Raw genomic sequence first — 6,860 nt, forward strand, 5'->3', positions numbered from 1 at the left:
CTAAGGGCTGATTCTCTTATATGTCTCGTTGAGATATCAGCTTTGTCTTAAGATGTCTTCAGTTTTATTTTAGGAGAAACGCTAAACTTTTACTAATATTGTAAATACTAAAACTATCATTTAAATAGCATTAAACATTTCAGAACATCAAGGGTTACTAGTTTAAATGTTTAAATTTATCTTCAATGTCCAGCATTGTATATACACCACATTTTCCAAACACACTAGAAAGGACTTGCAAGTGCAAGATGTTTAGTATAAGAGCAATACCTTTTACCTTTAGCATTAAAATCTTGTCTTGTACAGCCCATTTTTGCATTTATGTAAAGATAGGTTATGGTTTCCCCATAAACCCCGTCTACATAAAACAACTTCAAATATGACAATGCATGTATTGTCTTTGATTGAAATGGTGTGGATAAATGACATGAGGACATGAAAGCTAACCAGAGGGAAGAAAAATAAAATAAAAAAGAGATCTCTTTAACATTTCTAATATTTCTCCTAGATAGAAATGAGGTTACTTTAAGACTGAATGGAGATTTTTGCTTGAGTCTCCTGCTTCTCAAACTTGTCTCTTGAGACAAAAACTCTAACACTCTCACAATGGCCTCCTTTAAAGCTTTAGAAGAGATCTCAACATCACACACGGTGCTCAGACATTTCTCCTAGTCTAAAGACTCTGGTGTTCTCGTATTTGTCTCTTTTAAAGTTTTAGAAGAGATCTCAACAACATCACACACTGTGCTCTGATTTTTCTCCTTAACTAGAGACTATGGATCTCTCACATTTTTCTCCTCTAAAGTTTAGAAGAGATCTCAACAACATCACACACCATGCTCAGATTTTTCTCCTAATCTAAAGACTCCAGTGGTCTCATATTTGTCTCCTCCAATGTTTCAAACAAGATCTCAACAACATCACACATTGTGCTAAGATTTCTACATAATTTCTCTCTCAATATAGCCTTTAACTCTGAATTTATGAACCCCCCCCCTATATTTAGTGCCTTTCAAGTTCTTGACTTGATGCACACGTTGTAAAGTTGTTGAGATCTCGTCTAAAGCATTACAGGAGACAAATATGAGACTCCCAGATTATTTAGTTAAAGAGACAAATCTAAGCACAGTGTGTAATGTTGTTGAGATCTCTAATCTAAACTTTTGAGGAGACAAATGTGAGAGATCCAGAGTCTCTAGCTAAGGAGAAATATCGCAGCACAGTGTGTGATTTTGTTGAGATCTCTTCTAAAACTTTAAAAGAGACAAATACGAGAACACCAGAGTCTTTACACTAGGAGAAATGTCTGAGCACCGTGTGTGATGTTGTTGAGATCTCTTCTAAAGCTTTAAAGGAGACCATTGTGAGAGTGTTAGAGTTTTTGTCTCAGGAGACAAGTTTGAGAAGCAGGAGACTCAAGCAAAAATCTCCATTCGATCTTAAAGTAACGTCATTTCTATCTAGGAGAAATATTTGAGATGTTAAAGAGATCTCACTTTTGATTTTTCTTTCCTATGGGATACACCTCATCTAGAATAAAGACAAATAGCTTGACACACTAAATGTCATACAGTATATCTTGAAGATTAAGCTTGTTTTATTGAACAAATGCATCAATAAAGTCATTCATCATCATCACATGCTGTAGTCACATCATCACAGTCACATGATATTCACTGATATGTTTATTTTTAGATTAGAAGCGTTCTTGTTTTATGGTATAGCCTTTGAAATTAACTTTTCAATTAATAACTTTGTTCAGTTTTAACCTCTAGAATAGGCAGAGCCTTGCTAATCAAAGGACATGTAATTTGCTGCAATTAACTTTGATCTCTGAATTAGGGCCATTATAATTCAAGCACAGAATGTTGTTTTCAGGGCTAAAATAAAATGGTGCTGGTCCCGTTCAGCTGAGAGGTGTGGCCGGTCAGGTGAGGTTGATTACTTTGATGTCTTGGCTATAGGCAGCGGTAGAGGCTCTGGGGTGAGGAAAGGGATGGGTTCACAGAGCACCCATCCAGCCATGGCTGCACACAGAGCTCCTGAATGATTCATGCACGGGAGAAAAATGCAAACGCGCAGATTTAGCGCACATATATTTGTTCTTTTAAAAGATTGATGGCCTTGAGCAGACAAAGAATGGGGTGAATAACTAATGTATGTTTTTGTTTCTTCTGAATGTGCACAGAGGCAGCTGATAATATTGTTTTTGAATGTGCTAGTGAGCATTTAACTGGCTAAGGAGTTGTGTGCCAGTGTGTGTGTTGACCCTTCATGCATAATTGAGTTTTTCAGAGAACAGTTTGTATTTGAGATTATTATATATTCATATATTTTTAGGTTAGAGATGTTTCGTGATTTGTTTCTCTGTGGACAAAAAAGAGGCCTCAGATAAAGCAGAATAATCAGCGTCTCTCTGCCTACAAAGTTTGAAGTTTGAATTTGAAGTTAATAAAGATTACTGAAGTAAATTTGACAAGAAAATGCTATTTCAGTCTTTATACTTCAAATGGCCTATTTACACGTGGCCATCGGTTTTCTTTGACCGGATAGCTATCCGATTGTGAAAAGACCATGTGTTGATGCCCTCTGAAATGCATCTGAGACAAAATTGCAACTACAGCACACCATTACTGGAGGTGGCTTGTGATCCATTGGATGCAATTGGACAATTGTGAATGAAAAGAATATAGGTGTGAGAGCATGTGCAACCAGCTCCCGGTAGCCAGATACCACACTGCTACTGTAATACACATCTCCACAGATATGGCCCGTTGGAGATGAGCACCTCTCTTCAGCAAACGTGCCCCAAACTGATGCAAATGAAACACAGCCTTTAGGCATCAAATCTTCAATCTCCAGCGTCTTTCCATGTTCAACACACAATCATCTTCATTAAAAGTGGTGAATGCTAAATTCTTTCACCAGTGCTGATGACGCTTTCTCAACTGATGTGGTCTTTGAACTTGAAATCAGCTGATGATAAATGTAACTCATCTGTTGATTTTGGTGATGTGAACCTGGTTAAATTTGCATGTAGCGTAGGAACTGAAGATCAGTTTTATTTTCATTTTGCAGAGACACATTTATGTGACCAAGTGTAAACGAAACAGATATTAACAAATCGGATAGCTATCTGATCTGGGAAGATGCATGAAATGACAAGTGTAAATAGGCCCAAAATGTCATGTTTAATTCAATGTGTTGCTTGCCATTTATTTGTAATTATCTGAGAAATGTACTAGCAATTTCCAAGTGAAAATAGTTTCTACGTCTTTTTTTGTGTACATTTATTCCCACGCTGCCATTAAAATCTTCAATGCTCTTAGTCAGCAGATACTAAACTTGTGCTGCCAGTTCCTCTAGTCTGTTCTATCGAAATAAATTGTTTTATATAATTGCCGTGTGTCAGGTTGTTTTAAATTGTTATGTGTTATTTTGTAGTACACCGTCAGCAGTTAAAACATTCTTCAGAATAGATTATTTGTGTTCCATACAGTTAAACAGGTTTGGAATGACATGAGGGTGACTAAATTATGACAGACTTTCCATTTTTGAGTGAATTATCCCTTCAATATGTCAACACAGAATGTCAGACATCTGTAGGTACACTCACCTCTCCAAACCTTTGTACCACGACAGAAGACATCTTTATAATTGCTTGGGAAGGATTCATCGAATACATTTAATTAATCAATTTAATTATGTTCAGGGCTGCAGAGGGACTCTATATCAAGAGTATACAGCCCTGAATATCACAGAGACCCACTTATGCTCATATATAAGCTTCTGGGCGTGAAGGGACTTGGCTGGGAACATTAAGAGACAGAGATGACATGCTAGACCTGTCTGACTGCTGCTACACATTCTCATACCCTTCCACCTTGCATAGAACTCACAAACAACACGCACATGCTACTAGGGATGTGCATTAGTACATATTTTCATCGACTAGCCCATTATGCAAATAGCCATAGGACAGAAAAACTCCAAACTTACTGAGTCAGGCTGTGCAGAGTGTGTGATTCTGGGTTTTTATGCTTGTGTGGAAAGCTGGCGGTTGTCCTGGGTTTATCAGTGCATGCGCCCGGAACGTGTCACCTCACGCTGGGGTCTCCCCGCCTATAAAATATGCATCACATACAGGATAACATGGAAAGAGCGAGGCAGCACACCACACACTCAGACTGGGACAACAATTGGGCTTTGCACCATTGAGCATGAGCCCTTGCAAACACACACACACACACACACACACAAGCACAGCAGTGAGATTATCTAAAGGGTTGGTGAGAAGGTATATTCTCGCTATCTTGATTTGCGGTATCTGTTACATTTTAGTAAACAAATATGGGGGATCATACCGTGGCAGTAACATAAGACACAACAGCACTTTAATTTGGTGATGAATGTGTAATGTGTGTGTGTGTATTTGATATGAAGGATTAAGCAAACCTTTGTTCTCATTGGGTTTCCACAGAGTTCCACAAATATGTGCGTGGCCAAGATTACAATTGCAATAGCAGTAAGGTGTGGTCACATTTATCTTTTTTTCTGTGAATTTTTAGAGGTGAAATCCAGTCATATCAATAGGAATCCATGCGATCTGAAATTTTGTGTAGGGGGCGAAATATTTCATCATAAATCATATATCATTTGAAAGCTTAGAAGCCCAAGATTCATCCTGTGAAAACCATTTTGAAATCGGACATTGCGTTACCATGGAAATGGTACTTTAAAATCTTTTGGCGGGCTCCTCCCCCTTAGTGGGCGGTGTCAAGTGTCATATTACAAAATGCATTACGGTCTTTTAGAATCAAACCTTTTTATAATCTTGACAAAAACATATCATTGGAAAGGTCTGAGTCTCAGGATTCCATATTTGGTAATATTGTAATATTGACAGAGAAATCTAGACATTTGTTACAGAAAAATGCATTAAAAAAATTCAGTGGAGTTTGGATGGCACCCGGTGGCTGTTTGTGGTATGACACCCTAAATAAAATCCCACAGGAACCTCCATTTTTTTCATATCAACTTCAAATTTGGACATAACTTATTTAGACATAAGGCTTTAAGTTTATACCAATTTTAGAGTAAAACCTGTTATGTAAAATATTTATTATATATAAAATAAAATAAAATTAATATAGTGCATTTTCTTTACAGTAAATTTAAACTACCATAACTTTTTTATACTTTAAAAAATTCCACTTTTGCAATAATCTGCTGATTTTCTTCTTTAAAAAGAGACCAACCTTATGTCTGTATTCCAAAGTGTTCATAAATTACAACAATTTACGTTTGGATAGTGCACCTGCATGCCTATTTTAAAAAATGGGGGGTGACAGTTAAGGGGTTTAAAGTCACGATGAAATGAAAGTAGCAACAGATATTTTCTTTCATTTTGTGGTGTACATCTAAGTGTTACAGACTATCAAAAAGCAGAAAAACGTAAAAAAAAAAGAAAAAAAGATTTTAGTATAAATTTTCACTTTAAAGGGAAGCATATTCATAATAAAATATCTCCTATTAAGAACATGCGTGTTTATGACATGCAGAAAGTTCCAACTTTTTCATCATACAGTTCTCGGAAAATAACTGTGTGGCTTTCTAGTTGTGGGAGAGACAAACTATATGAAATATGATGTGCGTTACATAATCCTCTTATTTACTCCTGAGAGTTACATTGTACTGCAGCGCAGGTTACACACGTCATTATGTCATCCTTGCAACACGGTCCAGCCTGAATGACATCAGAACAGCGTTCGAGGCTGACCACACCCCCACAGACACATGACCCTTAACCCAGACGAATCTTGACCACTGCACATCAGGGACAGATGGAATGCAGTCACTCGCTGCCAGAAACTCAATAGTGTGTGTATGTGTGTGTCTGTTGCGTCTTTGTCAGAGAGACGACGCTGGGCTGTGAGGTCACAGCTGTGCTGGTCAACATGCTCCGCCTACAGAAGCTGCCTCAGGTCCCCGTGAAACAAATGGGAAAAATCACATTGTCTCTCACAAATAAACCGAGTCAAACAGACATGTACACACATGCTTACCACAGCACGTAGACTGCGCTGACAAGGCAGCTGAATAATAAAGTTTTCTGACGTTCATCTGCCTTCAGTCCTCTCTTCCGACGTGATTTTAACCCGTCAACACCCTCCTTCAGACCAGAAGGGAGCACGTCATCACAGCATCACAGCACAGCACACGTTCACTAGGCCGCTGCAGTGACGCCCTGTAGACCACAGTCTGGGCAGCTGTCCATCTGACAACAGCAAGTCTCCTTGGCCCGAGAGTTTTCTCGTTGTTATTTTTATTTTTATTTATTAATTTTTTTGGCTTTCGGTCTTTCTCTTGACAGCCATTACAAATGACCGCAGCCTGCATGAAAGCTTCAAATTTACATGTGGTTGGCTCCCATTTTGCCAAAAAAATAAACAAATTTAAATTTAGGAAACACGATTGCTAGCATGCATTTACATTTACATTTACATTTAGTCATTTAGCAGACGCTAACTTGATTCGAGCTGCAACCGGTAGCCAGTGCAAGGAGCATGTATGTGATTCTGTATGCCTGCATATAAATGTGAACCGACTTCAAAACTAAAGTGTGTGATTTGTGCACCACTAGTATCACCAATTGGTCAGGATGCTAAAAGACCAACATCACAACTACAGAGGCACAGTTTTTACACTTCTAGGGGAAATCAACTTAGAAATGCTTAATTAAGATCATCTTTGCATATGTAGCTGGGATAGAATAAATAATTACAAAACGTAATAAAAATACACACTTTTGTCTCTAAATATTTAGGCAGGATAGAAAATTCAGAAATAAAAACTCAGCT

General features: G+C 37.8%; 1 long non-coding RNA gene across 1 annotated transcript; it reads right to left on the bottom strand.

Annotated features, from left to right (window-relative positions):
• Positions 1 to 1,708: 1,708 nt before the first annotated feature.
• On the bottom strand, positions 1,709 to 6,244 carry LOC107657633 (uncharacterized). The gene is made up of 3 exons (XR_001630705.1): positions 6,066 to 6,244; positions 4,000 to 4,122; positions 1,709 to 2,042 (listed from the first exon to the last, which is right to left on the bottom strand). It is a non-coding gene; the product is annotated as an uncharacterized LOC107657633 (long non-coding RNA).
• Between the last annotated feature and the right edge of the window lie 616 nt (positions 6,245 to 6,860).

This window comes from Sinocyclocheilus anshuiensis, unplaced genomic scaffold (assembly GCF_001515605.1).
Source record: "Sinocyclocheilus anshuiensis isolate Anshui unplaced genomic scaffold, SAMN03320099.WGS_v1.1 scaffold43, whole genome shotgun sequence".
NCBI classification, from domain to species: Eukaryota; Metazoa; Chordata; class Actinopteri; order Cypriniformes; family Cyprinidae; genus Sinocyclocheilus; species Sinocyclocheilus anshuiensis.